Source organism: Oncorhynchus gorbuscha, linkage group LG02 (genome assembly GCF_021184085.1).
Source record: "Oncorhynchus gorbuscha isolate QuinsamMale2020 ecotype Even-year linkage group LG02, OgorEven_v1.0, whole genome shotgun sequence".
Lineage (NCBI taxonomy): Eukaryota > Metazoa > Chordata > Actinopteri > Salmoniformes > Salmonidae > Oncorhynchus > Oncorhynchus gorbuscha.
This window is the reverse complement of record NC_060174.1, coordinates 65,121,875-65,140,212: the sequence shown is the minus strand read 5'-3', so window position 1 is coordinate 65,140,212 and position 18,338 is coordinate 65,121,875. Positions and strand designations below refer to the sequence as shown.

The 18,338-nt window shown below is 42.6% G+C and overlaps 1 protein-coding gene across 2 annotated transcripts in view; it reads right to left on the bottom strand.

The window, feature by feature from the left end:
* LOC124007312 (kelch-like protein 13) overlaps nucleotides 1–17,756 on the bottom strand; it is an 89,034-nt gene extending 71,278 nt beyond the window's left edge. For both annotated transcript variants that reach the window (XM_046317802.1, XM_046317807.1), the window contains exon 1: nucleotides 17,662–17,756. The gene's annotated coding sequence lies outside the window, so the exon portion shown is untranslated. The remainder of the gene's footprint in view (nucleotides 1–17,661) is intronic.
* Between the last annotated feature and the right edge of the window lie 582 nt (nucleotides 17,757–18,338).

Genomic DNA, 18,338 nt, shown 5'->3' with positions numbered 1-18,338 from the left:
CGTTTCCGTATTTCACTGAAATAATAATTTTGTTTTTGAAATGATAGTTTCCGGATTTGACCATTATGACCTAAGGCTCGTACTTCTGTGTGCTTATTATTTTATAATTAAGTTTATGATCGGATATTTGATAGAGCAGTCTGACAGTCGTGGTAGGCAGCAGCAGGCTCATAAGCATTCATTCAAACAGCACTTTCCTGCATTTGATAGCAGCACTTCACTGTGCTTCAAGCATTGCGCTGTTTATGACTTCAGGCCTATCAACTCCCAAGATTAGGCTGGCAAAACTATAGTGCCTATAAGAACATCCATTAGTCAAAGGTATATGAAATACAAATGGTAGAGAGAGAAATAGTCCTATAAATTCCTATAATAACTACAACCTAAAACTTCTTACCTGGGAATATTGAAGACTCATGTTAAAAGGAACCACCAGCTTTCATATGTTCTCATGCTCTGAACAAGGAACTTAAATGGTATCTTTTTTACATGGCACATATTACACTTTGTTTTTGTATTATTTACACCAAATTTAACATGTTTCATTATTTATTTGAGACTAAATAGATTTTATTATATTAAGTTAAAGTGTTCATTCAGTATTGTTGTAATCGTTATTATTACAAATATACACTGCTCAAAAAAATAAAGGGAACACTAAAATAACACATCCCAGATCTGAATGAATGAAATATTCTTATTAAATACTTTTGTCTTTACATAGTTGAATGTGCTGACAACAAAATCACACAAAAATGATCAATGAAAATCAAATGTATCAACCCATGGAGGTCTGGATTTGGAGTCACACTCAAAATTAAAGTGGAAAACCACACTACAGGCTGATCCAACTTTGATGTAATGTCCTTAAGTCAAAATGAGGCTCAGTAGTGTGTGTGGCCTCCACGTGCCTGTATGACCTCCCTACAATGCTTGGGCATGCTCCTGATGAGGTGGTGGATGGTCTACTGAGGGATCTCCTCCCAGACCTGGACTAAAGCATCCGCCAACTCCTGGACAGTCTGTGGTGCAACGTGGCTGATGGAGCGTTGGTTGATGGAGCGAGACATGGTGCCCCAGATGTGCTCAATTGGATTCAGGTCTGGGGATCGGGCGGGCCAGTCCATAGCATCAATGCCTTCCTCTTGCAGGAACTGCTGACTCATGAGGTCTAGCATTGTCTTGCATTAGGAGGAACCCAGGGTCAACCGCACCAGCATTTGGTCTCACAAGGGGTCTGAGGATCTCATCTCGGTACCTAATGGCAGTCAGGCTAACTCTGGCGGGCACATGGAGGGCTGTGCGGCCCCCCAAAGAAATGCCACCCCACACCTGACCCACCGCCAAACCGGTCATGCTGGAGGATGTTGCAGGCAGCAGAACGTTCTCCACGGCGTCTCCAGACTCTGTCACGTCTGTCACGTGCTCAATGTGAACCTGCTTTCGTCTGTGAAGAGCACAGGGCGCCAGTGGCGAATTTGCCAATTTTGGTGTTCTCTGGCAAATGCTAAACGTCCTGCACGGTGTTGGGCTGTAAGGCCCTCATACCACCCTCATGGAGTCTATTTCTGACCGTTTGAGCATACACATTTGTGACCTGCTGGAGGTCATTTTGCAGGGCTCTGGCAGTGCTCCTCCTTGCACAAAGGCGGAGGTAGCGGTCCTGCTACTGGGTTTTTGCCCTCCTCCACGTCTCCTGATGTACTGGCCTGTCTCCTGGTAGCACCTCCATGCTCTGGACACTACGCTGACAGACACAGCAAACCTTCTTGCCACAGCTCTCATTGATGTTCCATCCTGGATGAGCTGCACAACTGAGCCACTTGTGTGGGTTGTAGACTCCGTCTCATGCTACCACTAGAGTGAAAGCACCGCCAGCATTCAAAAGTGACCAAAACATCAGCCAGGAAGCATAGGAATAGAGAAGTGGTCTGTGGTCACCACCTGCAGAACCACTCCTTTATTGGGGGTGCCTTGCTAATTGCCTTTAATTTCCACCTGTTGTCTATTCCATTTGCACAACAGCATGTGAAATTTATTGTCAATCAGTGTTGCTTCCTAAGTGGACAGTTTGATTTCACAGAAGTGTGATTGACTTGGAGTTACATTGTGTTGTTTAAGTGTTCCCTTTATTTTTTGAGCAGTGTATAGCAGTGTGTGTGTATATATATATATATATATATATCAGCCGGTTAATTTTATTAATCGGTATCAGCTTTTTTGGGTCCTCCAATAATTGGTATCGGCGTTGAAAAATCATAATCGGTCGACCTCTAATATAGTCCCAAAATGTTTTGCATGTCAGCAATCAACTTTTCCAGATATGTAACAAATACACAAATCCGGCCCGTATGATGCATTTTGTTTGTTATTATTCCAAAGATGGAAGTGGGCTTAATGGGTACGCTTACCCGATATTAAGACGACAATACATCATCAATACATCATCATACATAGTATAGACTACATAACCCGTTTCGCCTATACGAATAGCCTAAAGAAAGTTTGTGAAGTGTTTGGAACATGAATGACAGGTTCAGTCCTATCCCACTTCTCCAAGCAAAAGCAGCTCAGGACAGCGAGATTGCAAACTGGAAATGGCCAATCTACACTCTCCTTTAACAGTTGTCAGTTTTACCCTCCTTGCCAACACTGACTGACTCCAATACAAACCCTGTTCCCCTGTTTAGTTTCAAAGTCAAAAAAGCAACAGGCTAGCTACTCCGCTCCTGCAGTGCATTTGTTTCAAAACATAAAAACAGTCTATCGAAAATCTACATTTAAGACTTTCATTTTATTTCACCTTTATCTATCCAAGTTAATTTCACTCAAATATCTTCAATAAGAGAGATATGGTCAATCGTCAATACAACACTTTAGGATGAAATGCTTAACCATGAATACAAACATCTCGCTACCAACTTTCCACCAGGCCAGGTTAACAGAGCCCAGCTCTGCCTCGCTTTCTCTTTTTCCATGTATTAGTGGCGTGAGCATATGGCCTTTCTATTAATATTTCAGACTTATATTTTGGGGTGTTGTCTGCCATCTGTCCTCCCTGCACCCCACTGTTCAGCATGGTCATGATTACAGTGGATATCAGATGGGGTGATAATTGCAGCACAGCCTGTGTGAGTAGAGTTCACAACCCACAGAACCACAGGACTATACACAGACAGTGGGACATATGAAGAGAGGAGAAAGATAGTGAAGCACTAGTAACTAGCACTAATAATACAGCTGCTTGTCTGCTACCTACAGTGGGGAGAACAAGTATTTGAAACACTGCTGATTTTGCAGGTAGAGGTCTGTCATTTTTATCATAGGTACACTTCAACTGTGAGAGACGGAATCTGAAATCCAGAAAAATCACATTGTATTATTTTTAAGTAATTAATTAGCATTTTATTGCATGACATAAGTATTTGATACATCAGAAAAGCAGAACTTAATATTTGGTACAGAAACCTTTGTTTGCAATTACAGAGATCATTCGATTCCTGTAGTTCTTGACCAGGTTTGCACACACTGCAGCAGGGATTTTGGCCCACTCGTCCATACAGACCTTCTCCAGACCCTTCAGGTTTTGGGGCTGTTGCTGGGCAATACGGACTTTCAGCTCCCTCCAAAGATTTTCTATTGGGTTCAGGTCTGGAGACTGGCTAGGCCACTCCAGGACCTTGAGATGCTTCTTACGGAGCCCCTCAGTTGCCCTGGCTGTGTGCTTCGGGTCGTTGTCATGCTGGAAGACCTCAGCCACGACACATCTTCAATGCTCTTACTGAGGGAAGCGAAGGAGGTTGTTGGCCAAGATCCGATACATGGCCCCGTTAATCATCCCCTCAATACGGTGCAGTCGTCCTGTCCCCGGTGCAGTCGTCCTGTCCCCTTTGCAGAAAAGTATCCCCAAAGAATGATGTTTCCACCTTCATGCTTCACGGTTGGGATGGTGTTCTTGGGTTTGTACTCATCCTTCTTCCTCCAAACACGGTGAGTGGAGTTTAGACCAAAAAGCTCAATTTTTGTCTCATCAGACCACATGACCTTCTCCCATTCCTCCTCTGGATCATCCAGATGGTCATTGGTGAACTTCAGACGGGCCTAGACATGCGCTGGCTTGAGCAGGGGGACCTTGCGTGCGCTTCAGGATTTTAATCCATGACGGCATAGTGTGTAACTAATGGTTTTATTTGAGACTGTGGTCCCAGCTCTCTTCGGGTCATTGACCAGGTCCTGCCGTGTAGTTCTGGGCTGATCCCTCACGATCATTGATGCCCCATGAGGTGAGATCTTGCATGGAGCCCCAGACCGAGGGTGATTGACCGTCATCTTGAACTTCTTCCATTTTCTAATAATTGCGCCAACAGTTATTGCCTTCTCACCAAGCTGCTTGCCTATTGTCCTGCTTGCCTATTGTCCATCCCCTCCTTGTGCAGGTCTACAATTTTATCCCTGATGTCCTTACACAGCTCTCTGGTCTTGGCCATTGTGGAGAGGTTGGGGTCTGTTTGATTGAGTGTGGGGACAGGTGTCTTTTATACAGGTAACGAGTTCAAACAGGTGCAGTTAATACAGGTAATGAGTGGAGAACAGGGGGCTTCTTAAAGAAAAACTAACAGGTCTGTAAGAGCCGGAATTCTTACTGGTTGGTAGGTGACCAAATACTTATGTCATGTTGTTCTCCCCACTGTATATACCTAAGGTGACAACACCTGTGGCAAATTGTATAGGACCAGGACGATACCAGTATTGCAATATTTTTTCCATGACAAAAATGAAAATACCAAGCAGACCAAACTTGATGATGCTTTAAAAACCTGCTGTATGTAAAATACTGTGTGCTATATCTTAGAAAACAAATACGTGACTCTGGAGGACAACAATGTTTGTTTCCAACATGAGGACTGTTTTCCTAAAGAAGTTAAATCTGCTTTGTGTATTGTTTCCTTCCTATGATACTGGTATCGTCCCGGACCTAATTGTACAACAGCTGATGAAACTAACACTGTAAAAGTGTGAAGAATGTGATCAGTCACATCTCCTGATAGTTGTTGGTTGAAAATATATTTAAAAATCAACAGGTTTGCATGTGTGGGAGTGTCAGCTTTCGATGCTTTGTTAATCTCTCTGCGCACGGAACCCTGTAGCGGGCTGAAATTCCACAACATACGGTGACCTCTACATAAATATTCATATTAAACATTCATGAAAATACAAGTGTCTCACATGTACCGAAAGCTTAGAATCTTGCTAATCCAACTGCGTTGTCAGATTTAAAAAGGATTTACTGCGAAATAATACGATGCGATTATCTGAGCATAGAGCCCCATAAAAAATATATATTTGAACCAGCACAGACGTGACAAAATCAAACTGCATTAAAATAAATCGTTTACCTTTGACGATCTTCGTCTGTTTGCAATCCCAATGCCCATTGTTACACAATGAATGATCTCGTTTGACAAAATCCGTTTTTATAGCCTAACACGAAACATTTTGTGAACCGCTTGTGTCGTGAATTCTGTCTCATTCCATTTGACGACACATTTGAGGGTAAATACACACACAAAACGTGACTTCTCCAGCCATGTTTGGTTTCATTGCAATCAACTGGTTTGTTGTGTAACACAACCAAACATGAAGGGCCATTTCGCGGGACGTATTGACTGAAAGAAACCGATTTGAAGACAAGTAATGACATCACTGTGCACCAATGATATGACCACTGTTTCGTTGATTGACTGTATTTTAACCCAATGACCATTGATCGTCTTGAAATCTAGCTGGGTAGATAGCCAATGAGCTGAGGTAAACGGCAATATGCAATGGTTACCAAAAGCACTCACAAACTTCTACAGATGCACAATCGAGAGCATCCTGGCGGGCTGTATCACCGCCTGGTACGGCAACTGCTCCGCCCTCAACCGTAAGGCTCTCCAGAGGGTAGTGAGGTCTGCACAACGCATCACCGGGGGCAAACTACCTGCCCTCCAGGACACCTACACCACCCGATGTTACAGGAAGGCCATAAAGATCATCAAGGACATCAACCACCCGAGCCACTGCCTGTTCACCCCGCTATCATCCAGAAGGCGAGGTCAGTACAGGTGCATCAAAGCTGGGACCGAGAGACTGAAAAACAGCTTCTATCTCAAGGCCATCAGACTGTTAAACAGCCACCACTAACATTGAGTGGCTGCTGCCAACACACTTTCATTGACACTGACCCAACTCCAGCCACTCTAATAATGAGAATTGATGGGAAATGATGTAAATATATCACTAGCCACTTTAAACAATGCTACCTTATATAATGTTACTTACCCTACATTATTCATCTCATATGCATACGTATATACTGTACTCTACATCATTGACTGCATCCTTATGTAATACATGTATCACTAGCCACTTTAACTATGCCACTTTGTTTACTTTGTCTACATACTCATCTCATATGTATATACTGTACTCGATACCATCTACTGTATGCTGCTCTGTACCATCACTCATTCATATATCCTTATGTACATATTCTTTATCCCCTTACACTGTGTATAAGACAGTAGTTTTGGAATTGTTAGTTAGATTACTTGTTGGTTATCACTGCATTGTCGGAACTAGAAGCACAAGCATTTCGCTACACTCGCATTAACATCTGCTAACCATGTGTATGTGACAAATAAAATTTGATTTGATTTGATTTGTTATGTGTTGGAAGACCAACCCATGTAGTAAACTCCTGCTTAAAGAGAGTCATTCGCTATTGAAGTTTTATACCGGAAGGAGCTAGGCATTTTACGCACAGCATTGTTTGGTAAACGCGCAGATTCAGCTGTTTATATATCAATCAGTATGGCGACTAAGTCAGGGAAAGCTAAATGTAAGTCTAGATATACAGATGTACACACAATTTTAGAAGAAATTGATCGGAAAAGTGAGAGAGTTTGTTGTAGGACGATTCATTTAGCGATTCCCAAGTTATTCTCATGCTAATGCCCTTGTTTGAAATTAATAATATAAAATATTACTTGTGATTTTTTTTATTTTAGAAGCAATATATAAAAATGTAAAGTAATGAAATGTGAGAGGCGTGTGTCTTCCGTCCCATCCCAACCCACATGAAATGGCCTATTTGAGGCTGTTGAGGGGAGGGCAGGCCCACAACTATGGCCAAAGTGAAATGGAGACAATAGATACAGCTGGTCTGTTGTAATATAATAGACAGTAGATCTAGCTGAAATGTCATAACATAAGAGACAGATCTAGCAGGTATATAATAATATATTCAACCATATGTTCCCAGTACTCATATATATACAGTGGGGCAAAAAAAAGTATTTAGTCAGCCACCAATTGTGCAAGTTCTCCCATTTAAGAAGATGAGAGGCCTTGTAATTATCATCATAGGTACACTTCAACTATGACATACAAAATGAGAAAAAAAATCCAGAAAAATCACACTGTAGGATTTTTAATGAATTTATTTGCAAATTATGGTGGAAATTAAGTATTTGGTCACCTACAAACAAGCAAGATTTCTGGCTCTCACAGACCAGTAACTTATTTTTTAAGAGGCTCCTCTGTCCTCCACTCGTTGCCTGTATTAATGGCATCTGTTTGAACTTGTTATCAGTATAAAAGACACCGGTCCACAACCTCAAACAGTCACACTCCAAACTCCACTATGGCCAAGACCAAAGAGCTGTCAAAGGACACCAGAAACAAAATTGTAGACCTGCACCAGGCTGGGAAGACTGAATCTGCAATAGGTAAGCAGCTTGGTTTGAAGAAATCAACTGTGGGAGCAATTATTAGGAAATGGAAGACATACAAGACCACTGATAATCTCCCTCGATCTGGGGCTCCACGCAAGATCTCACCCTGTGGGGTCAAAATGATCACAAGAACGGTGAGCAAAAACCCCAGAACCACACGGGGGGACCTAGTGAATGACCTGCAGAGAGCTGGGACCAAAGTAACAAAGCCTACCATCAGTAACACACTACGCCGCCAGTGACTCAAATCCTGCTGTGCCAGACGTGTCCCCCTGCTTAAGCCAGTACATGTCCAGGCCCGTCTGAAGTTTGCTAGAGAGCATTTGGATGATCCAGAAGAAGATTGGGAGAATGTCATATGGTCAGATTAAACCAAAATAGAATTTTTCTGTAAAAACTCAACTCGTCATGTTTGGAGGACAAAGAATGCTGAGCTGCATCCAAAGAACACCATACCTACTGTGAAGCATGGGGGTGGAAACATCATGCTTGGGGCTGTTTTTCTGCAAATGGACCAGGACGACTAATCCGTGTAAAGGAAAGAATGAATGGGGCCATGTATCGTGAGATTTGAGTGAAAACCTCCTTCCATCAGCAAGGGCATTGAAGATGAAATGTGGCTGGGTCTTTCAGCATGACAATGATCCCAAACACACCGCCCGGGCAACGAAGGAGTGGCTTCGTAAGAAGCATTTCAAAGTCCTGGAGTGGCCTAGCCAGTCTCCAGATCTGGGAGTTGAAAGTCCGTGTTGCCCAGCAACAGCCCCAAAACATCACTGCTCTAGAGGAGATCTGCATGGAGGAATGGGCCAAAATACCAGCAACAGTGTGTGAAAACCTTGTGAAGACTTACAGAAAACGTTTGACCTCTGTCATTGCCAACAAAGGGTATATAACAAAGTATTGAGATAACTTTTGTTATTGACCAAATACGTATTTTCCACCATAATTTGCAAATAAATGTGTTAAAAATCCTACAATGTGATGTTCTGAATTTTTTTTCTTCTCATTTTGTCTGTCATAGTTGAAGTGTACCTATGATGAAAATTACAGGCCTCATCTTTTTAAGTGGGAGAACTTGCACAATTGGTGGCTGACTAAATACTTTTTTGCCCCACTGTATGTATGCATGTATGTACAGTGCCTAGCAAAAATATTAGGCCCCCTTGAACTTTGCGACCTTTTGCCACATTTCAGGCTTCAAACAAAAAGATAAAACTGTATTTTTTGTGAAGAATCAACAAGTGGGACACAATCATGAAGTGGAACGACATTTATTGGATATTTCAAACTTTAACAAATAAACTGAAAAATTGGGCGTACACTTCAACTATGACAGACAAAATGAGAAGAAAAAATCCAGAAAATCACATTTGTAGGATTTGTGTGTGTGTATGTGTATATATATATATATATTCATAATCTGTTTATTATACCTGTTGATACTCACTTTACAGCAGAAAGAGACTGCTATGGCACCTGGCATCAGCAGCACAATATTGTGTAGAGCTTTGGCAAAGTGGGTGGGGTTATATCCTTCCTGTTTGGCCCTGTCCGGGGGTCTCATCGGATGGGGCCACAGTGCCTCCTGACCCCTCCTGTCTCAGCCTCCACTATTTATGCTGCAGTAGTTTGTGTCGGGGGGGCTAGGGTCAGTTTGTTATATCTGGAGTACTTCTTCTGTCTTAACCGGTGTGCTGTGTGAATTTAAGTATGCTCTCTCTAATTCTCTCTCTCTGAGGAGGAGGACCTGAGCCCTAGGACCATGCGTCAGGACTACCTGGCATGATGACTCCTTGCTGTCCCCAGTCCACCTGGCATTTCTGCTGTTCCAGTTTCAACTGTTCTGCCTGCGGCTATGGAACCCTAAACTGTTAATATTTACTCTTGAGGTGCTGCCCTGTTGCATCCTCTACAACTATTGTGATTATTATTATTTGACCCTGCTGGTCATCTATGAACATTTGAAAATCTGAGCCATGTTCTGTTATAATCTCCACCCGGCACAGTCAGAAGAGGACTGGCCACCCCACATAGCCTGGTTCCACTCTAGGTTTCGGCCTTTCTAGGGAGTTTTTCCTAGCCACCGTGCTACTACACCTGCATTGCTTGCCGTTTGGGGTTTTAGGCTGGGTTTCTGTACAGCACTTTGAGATATTAGCTGATGTACGAAGGGCTATATAAATACATTTGATTTGATAGAGGACTGAGGGTCTTCCAAATATTGAAAGTGTGTAAATAGTTACCCATGTTATTTTGTAAATGTATATTTCTTTTTTTTTCTCCATTTGTTTTGGTGGGGGGGGTGTTAGAATACCATTTGGACATTTTGTATATAGTTATTTGTTTCAAAATGTATACCTTTGCCAATTTGGCCACTTGGGTACATTTGAGCTACTCGTGTGGGACACCTGGGTGACAAGTACTGTTGCCCTCTTATATTTTTCACTGAAATTGCCCCCATCATCCTATATGAATGTTTGTTTTATCTTGTTCATTTTAAAGATGATAATACAATGAAAAATGAACAATTTTAAATTGTTGTATCTAAACCAGATCTATTGTGTTATATTCAATTCACATTTACAAACTTCAGAGTGTTTTCTTTCAAATGGTACCAAGAATATGCATATCCTTGCTTCTGGGCCAGAGCTACAGGCAGTTAGATTTGGGTATGTCTTCAGGCGGAAATTGAAAAAAGTAGGGGGTAAGAGGTTAATAGACCAATAACTAAGCCTCTGCCAATAACAGCTAGTTTTCAGTTGTTTTCCCTCCCCACTCAGACCACTCCCAGACAGTCCAAGCTAAATTCTTGATTGAGAAAGTGCATTGCTAAAAAGTTATTTTTCACCATCCCTTTAGCCCATTTTAATGGAAATATTTTACAGTAAGGTACTTACAGTGCATTCAGAAAGTAATCAGGCGCCTTGATTATTTCCACATTTTGTTACGTTACAGCCTTATTCTAAAATGTATGAACCCCCCAATCTACACACAATAACCCATAATGACAAAGCAAAAACAGGTTAAGATTTGATATAAAAAGGGAAATACATTTACATAAGTATTCAGACCCTTGCCTCAGTACTTTGTTGAAGCACCTTTGGCATAGATTACAGCCTTGAGTCTTCTTGGGTATGACACTACAAGCTTGGCACACCTGTATTTGGGGAGTTTCTCCCATTCGTCTCTGCAGATCCTATCGAGCTCTGTCAGGTTGCATGGGGAGCATTGATGCACAGCTATTTTCAGGTCTTTCCAGAGATGTTCAATCGTGTTCAAGTCCAGGCTCTGGCTGGACCACTCAAGGACATTCAGAGACTTGTCCCAAAGCCACTCCTGCATTGTCTTGGCTGTGTGCTTAGGGTTGTTGTCCTGTTGGAAGGTGAACATTTGTCCCATTCTGAGGACCTGAGCACTCTGGAGCAGGTTTTCATTTTGGATCTATCTATCCTCCGTTCATCCTCCAAAACTGCCATAAAAAAAGCCAGACTACGGTTTGCAACTGAACATGGGAACAAAGACAGTACTTTTTAGAGAAATGTCTTCTGATGAAACAAATTTAGAACCGTTTGACCATAATGACCATCATTATGTTTGGAAGAAAAAGGGGGAGGCTTGCAAGGCGAAGAACACCATCCCAAACGTGATGGTGCTCCCGAACAAGCTAAAAATCCTCTTTGTCCGCTTTGAGAATAACAGTGCCACAGACGCGGCCCGTTCTCCTTGGCCGATGTGAGTAAGACATTTAACCGTGTTAACCCTCGCAAGGCTTATTTGTTTACTTATTGCCTTACCTCTGTTATCCTACCTCATTTACACACACTGTATATAAACTTTTTCTATTGTATTATTGACTGTATATTTGTATATTCCATGTGTAACTCAGATTGTGTTGCACTGCTTGGCTTTATCATGGCCAGGTCGTAGTTGTAAATGAGAACTTGTTCTCAACTAGCCTACCTGGTTAAATAAAGGTGAAATAAATATATATATATTTTGTAAAGGCTGCCTGCCCAGACGGCATCTCTAGTTACATACTTTGAGCATGCGCAGACCAGCTGGCTGGAGTGTTTATGGACATATTCAAACTCTACCTATCCAACTCTGCTATCTCCACATGCTTCAAGATGTCCACCATTGTTCTTGCACCCAAGAAAGCAAAAGGTAACTGAACTAAATTAATATCTATTGCACTGAATACTGCCCTTTCCCACCTGGACAAAAGGAACACTTAGGTGAGAATGCTATTTATTGACTACAGCTTAGCGTTCAACAACATAGTACCCTCAAAGCTCATAACTAAGCTAAGGATCCTGGGACTAAACACCTCCCATCTGCAACTGTATCCTGGACTTCCTGACGGGCCGCCCCCAGGTGGTGAGGGTAGCTAGCAACACATCTGCCACGCTAATCCTCAACACTGGAGCTCCACAGTGGTGCATGCTCAGTCCCCTCCTGTACTCCCTGTTCACCCACGACTGCATGGCCAGGCATGACTCCAACACCATCATTAAGTTTGTAGATGACAACAGTGGTAGGCCTGATCACCGCCAACGACGAGACAGCCTATAGGGAGGTGGTCAGAGACCTGGCCGGGTGGTGCCAGAAAAACAACCTATCCCTCAACGTAACCAAGACTAAGGAGATGATTGTGGACTACAGGAAAAGGAGGACAGAGCACGCCCCCATTCTCATCGACAGGGCTGTAGTGGAGCAGGTTGAGAGCTTCAAGTTCCTTGGTGTCCACATCAACAACAAACTTCATTGTCCAAACACAACAGGACCGTTGTGAAGAGGGCACGACAAAGCCTATTCCCCCTCAGGAAACTAAAAAGATTTGTCATGGGTCCAAAGATCCTCAAAAGGTTATACAGCTGCAACATCGAGAGCATGGTTGAGCACTGGTTGCATCACTGCCTGGTACGGCAATTGCTTGGCCTCTGACCGCAAAGCGCTACAGACGGTAGTGCGTACGGCCCAGTATATCACTGGGGCTAAGCTGCCTGCCATCCAGGAGCTCTACACCAGGCAGTGTCAGAGAAAGGCCCTAAAAATGGTCAAAGACCCCAGCCACCCCAGTCATAAACTGTTCGCTCTACTACCGCAAGGCAAGCGGTACTGGAGTGCCAAGTCTAGGACAAAAAGGCTTCAGCAGTTTTTACCCCCAAGCCATAACACTCCTGAACAGGTAATCAAATCGCTTCCCAGATAATTTGCATTGTGTGCCCCTCAACCCCTCTTTTTACACTGCTGCTACACTCTGTTTATCATATATGCATAGTCAATTTAACTATACATTCTTGTACGTACATACTACCTCAATTGGGCCGACCAACCAGTGCTCCCGCACATTGGCTAACCAGGCTATCTGCATTGTGTCCCGACACCCACCAACCCCTATTTTACGCTACTGCTACTCTCTGTTCATCATATATGCATAGTCACTTTAACCATATCTACATATTACCTCAATCAGCCTGACTAAAATGTGTCTGTATGTAGCCTCGCTACTGTATATAGTCTGTCTTTTTACTGTTTTATTTCTTTACTTACCTATAGTTCACCTAAAGCCTGTAAGTAAGCATTTCACTCTAAGGTCTACACCTGTTGCATTGGGCGCACTTGACAAATAAACTTTGATTTGACTTCAATTTGCATACGGCCCCAATAGATCCACAGACGATGCAATCGCCATCGCACAGCATACTGCCCTATCCCATCTGGAAAAGAGGAATACCTATGTAAGAATGCTGTTCATTGACGACAGCTCAGCCTTCAACACCATAGTGCCCTTCGAGCTTATCATTAAGCTTGGGTCCTGGGTCTGAAACCCATCCTGTACAACTGGGTCCTGGACATCCTGATGGGCCACCCTCCAGATTGTGAAGGTAAGAAACACCTCCACTACGCTGATACTCAACACAGGTGCCCAACAAGGGTCCGTGCTCAGCCCTCTCCTGTACTCCCTGTTCACCCATGACTGCGTGGCCATGCACGCCTCCAACTCAATCATCAAGTTTGCAGGCGACTACAGTAGTAGGCCTGATTACCAACAATGATGAGATAGCCTACAGGGAGGAGGTGAGAACCCTCGCAGAGTGGTGCCAGGAAAATAACCTCTATCAACAACATTTAGGAGCTGATCATGGACTGTAGGAGACAGCAACGGGAGCACACCCTCATCCCAATCGACAGGACTGCTATGGAGAAGGTAAAACTCAAGTTCCTCGGTGTACACATCACTGACGATCAAATGGTCCACCCACACGTCTCTTCAACCTTAGGAGGCTGAATAAATTTGGCTTGGCCCCTAAGACCCTCACAAACTTTGACAGATGCACCATTGAGAGCATCCTGTTTGGCTGAATCACTGTCTGGTACGGCACCTGCACCGCCCGCAACCGCAGGAATCTCCAGAGGGTGGTGCGGTCTGCCCGACGAATCACCGGGGGCACACTGTCTGCCCTCTAGGACACCTACAGCACACGATGTCACAGGAAGGCCAAAAAGATCATCAAAGACATCAACCACCCAAACCACAGCCTGTTCACCCCACTATCATCCAGAAGGCAAGGTCAGTACATGTTAGAGGTCGACCGATTAATCGGAATGGCCGATTAATTAGGGCCGATTTCAAGTTTTCATAATCTGATGGGTTTTTTTTTTACACCTTTATTTCATCTTTATTTAACTGGGCAAGTCAGTTAAGAACACATTCTTATTTTCAACGACAGCCTAGGAACGGTTGGTTAACTGCCTTGTTCAGGGGTAGAACAGATTTTTACCTTGTCAGATCAGGGATTCAATCTTGCAACCTTATAGTTAACTAGTCCAACGCCACCTGCCTCACGAGGAGCCCGCCTGTGACGCAATTGCAGTAAGAAGCCAAGGTAAGTTGCTAGCTAGCATTAAACTTTATCAATCATAATCACTAGTTATAACTACACATGGTTGATGATATTACGAGTTTATCTAGCGTGTCCTGCGTTGCATATAATCGATGCAGTGAGCATTCGCAAAAAAGGGCTGTCGTTGCTCCAACGTGTACCTAACCATAAACACCTATGCCTTCCTTAAAATCAATACACAGAAGTATATATTTTTAAACCTGCATATTTAGCTAAAAGAAATCCAGGTTAGCAGGCAATATTAACCAGGTGAAATTGTGTCACTTCTCTTGCGTTCATTGCATGCAGAGTCAGGGTATATGCAACAGTTTGGGCCGCCTGGCTCATTGCGAACTAATTTGCCATAATTTTACGTAATTATGACATAACATTGAAGGTTGTGCAATGTAACAGGAATATTTAGGCTGATGGATGCCACCGGTTAGATAAAATAAGGAACGGTTCCGTATTTCACTGAAAGAATAAACGTCTTGTTTTTGAGATGATTTTCTGGATTCGGCCATATTAATGACCTAAGGCTTGCATTGCTGTGTGTTATGTTATAATTAAGTCTATGATTTGATAGAGCAGTCTCACTGAGCGATGGTAGGCACCAGCAGGCTCATAAGCATTCAATCAAACAGCACATTCGTGCATTTTGCCAGCAGCCCTGCTGTTTGCCTTCAAGCCTATCAACTCCTGAGATTAGGCTTGTGTAACCGATGTGAAATGGCTAGCTAGTTAGCGGGGTATGCGCTAATAGCGTTTCAAACGTCACTCGCTCTGAGACTTGGAGTATTTATCCCCCTTGCTCTGCATGGGTAACGCTTCTTCGAGGATGGCTGTTGTCGTTGTGTTCCTGGTTCGAGCCCAGGGAGGAGCGAGGAGAGGTACAGAAGCTATACTGTTACACTGGCAATACTAACGTGCCTATAAGAACATCCGATAGTCAAATGTATATTAAATACAAATGGTATTGAGAGAAATGAACCTATAATTCCTATAATAACTACAACCTAAAACTTCTTACCTGGGAATATTGAAGACTCAGGTTAAAAGGAACCACCATATGTTCTCATGTTCTGAGCAAGGAACTTTTAACGTAAGCTTTCTTACATGGCACATATATTTACCGTCTTCTCCAACACTTTGTTTTTGCATTATTTAAAGCAAATTGAACTAGTTTCATTATTTATTTGAGGCTAAATTGATTTTATTGATGTATTATATTAAGTAAAAATAAGTGTTCATTCTGTATTGTTGTAATTGTCATTATTACAAATAAATTTGAAAAATCGGACGATTAATCGGCACTGGCTTTTTTTGTCCTCCAATAATTGGTATTGGAATTGAAAAATCATAATCGGTCGACCTCTAGTACATGCGCATCAAAGCTAGGACTGAGAGACTGAAAAACAGTTTCTATCTCCAGGCCATCAGACTGTTAAATTAAATAGCCATCACTAGCCAGCCTCCACCCAGTACCTGCCCTGAACTTAGTTACTGTCACTAGCCAGCTACCACCTGGTTACACAACCCTGCACCTTAGAGGCTGCTGCCCTATGTACATAAACATGTAACCACTGGTCACTTTAATAATGTTTACATACAGTTTCTCATTTCATATGTATATACTCTATTCAAAATTGCTCCTCCTAATATTTAGACATTTCTTAATTCCATTATTTTACTTTGAGGTGTGTGTATTGTTAAATACTACTACACTGTTGGAGCTAGGAATTCAAGCATTTCGCTACACCCGAAATAACATCTGTGTAACATGAAGTCCTATGAGTGTCATTTTTATGTGAAAATTGGATTTCTATTTGAAACCCCATGACACCACCTATTTCAGTAAATACATCCACTTCCTAGATGCACCGCCTAGACAAACATTAAATTACAAACAAATCATAAACATGAGAAGGCCTTCTGACGGATGCTGTACAAACTGTGCATAGCAATTGAGTGGGCCACATTTCAGATGTTCCAAGACCATTCGCTAAATGTGTCAGTCAATTCCAGAGACGAGAAGCAGCGAGGTGTCTAAGCTAGACGGTCATCTGAAAATGGAAAAAATTAAGGGACAGCGCCCACTCGATATGCTAGTTTCAATTTCATATTCTTATCCACAGCTTGTTTCTCAAATCTCACGCTTCTTCGTGACTGGGTAAATCTCATCATTCTCCATGCTATGCTTCACCGGCGTCTATACTAGCGAACCACACAGATAACATTAACGAGCTAGCTGCTGTACAGTCAGTCCAATGTTAACTCTTAGACCCTTACCTTAGCCGCAAAGGAACCCATGATTGTTTTAATGTCACCTTTATTTTAACAGGGAGTTATGTTGAGACGAATGTCTCTTTCACAGCTGAGCCCTGTATACACAGGATAGTCCGGATAGCCATGCATATAGGACATTTATTGTAAACTTTGGAAATTCAGCAGACTAACGTTTGCTTGCTAATTGTTTAACTACCTATCAAGCCCACCACTGCTCTGAAAAGCTGAGCGTTAGCTAGCTAACGTTATAGCTACAGGCTTTCTAGCTAGCATTAGCTAGTTACAACAAATATGTATTACAAACATTCATGGTCAAGCCAGTGAAAAGCTTGCAAACGTTCAACTCAAATGGATTCACCACATAACGTTACTACGTAAACAACAGGTGAAATGTTTACATCAGGGCAATAATAAAGACATGTGGAACGTATTTTAACCTAGCTAGCTATATATCGTGGTTTGTTTAAACCTGTTACGCAGTATCAATTTATACCAAGTCGCCGGGAGAGATAATTTGATGGAAAGACAACCCAAACCATACAGCATGGCTACCAGTCAACATAGCTAGCTAGCGAGCCTCATCTGAAGCTACTTACTTCTCTAGCTAACGTTAGTTAACCATAATTGGCAACTTTGGGTTCGTTTTATGTTATATTCAACTGCTTACATATAAAATACACTCAGCTATTAAATGGCGAAATTCCTACCTGCAACTACGGGATACGTCCTTATTTTTCTTCTTAAACCCTCAAATCCACTCATAGATCTCACTAAGGTCCGCCTCCAGTATAACAAATGAGGGGATTCGATTGATCTGGCCCCGGTAGACGAATCATGCACCGGCGAAAATGGATCGCATTCGTTTTGGAACCGGGCTGTCTCCCGGGAGTGAGCCAGGTACCAGTTTAAATGAAAACTATACTGAACAAAAGTATAAACGCAACTAATTCAAATATTTTACTGAGTTACAGTTCATATAAGGAAATCAGTCAATTGAAATAAATGAATTAGGCTGTGTAAAGCATATGCCCACCCACATGGGAGCCAGGTCCACCCACTGTAGAGCCAGGCCCAGCCAATCAGAATGAGTTTTTCCCCACAAAAGGACTTCATAACACACAGAAATATTAAGGTCCTGGGCTGGTGTGGTTACACGTGGTCTGTGGTTGTGAGACTGGTTGGACTACTGCCAAATTATCTAAAACAAAGTTGGAGGCGACATATGGTAGAGAAATGAAAATGGAATTATCTGGCAACAGCCCTGGTGGACATTCCTGCAGTCAGCATGCCCATTGCATGTTCCTTCAAAACTTGAGACATCTGTGGCATTGTGTTGTGTGACCCCAGCACAAGGTGCACTTGTGTAATGATCATGCTGTTTAAT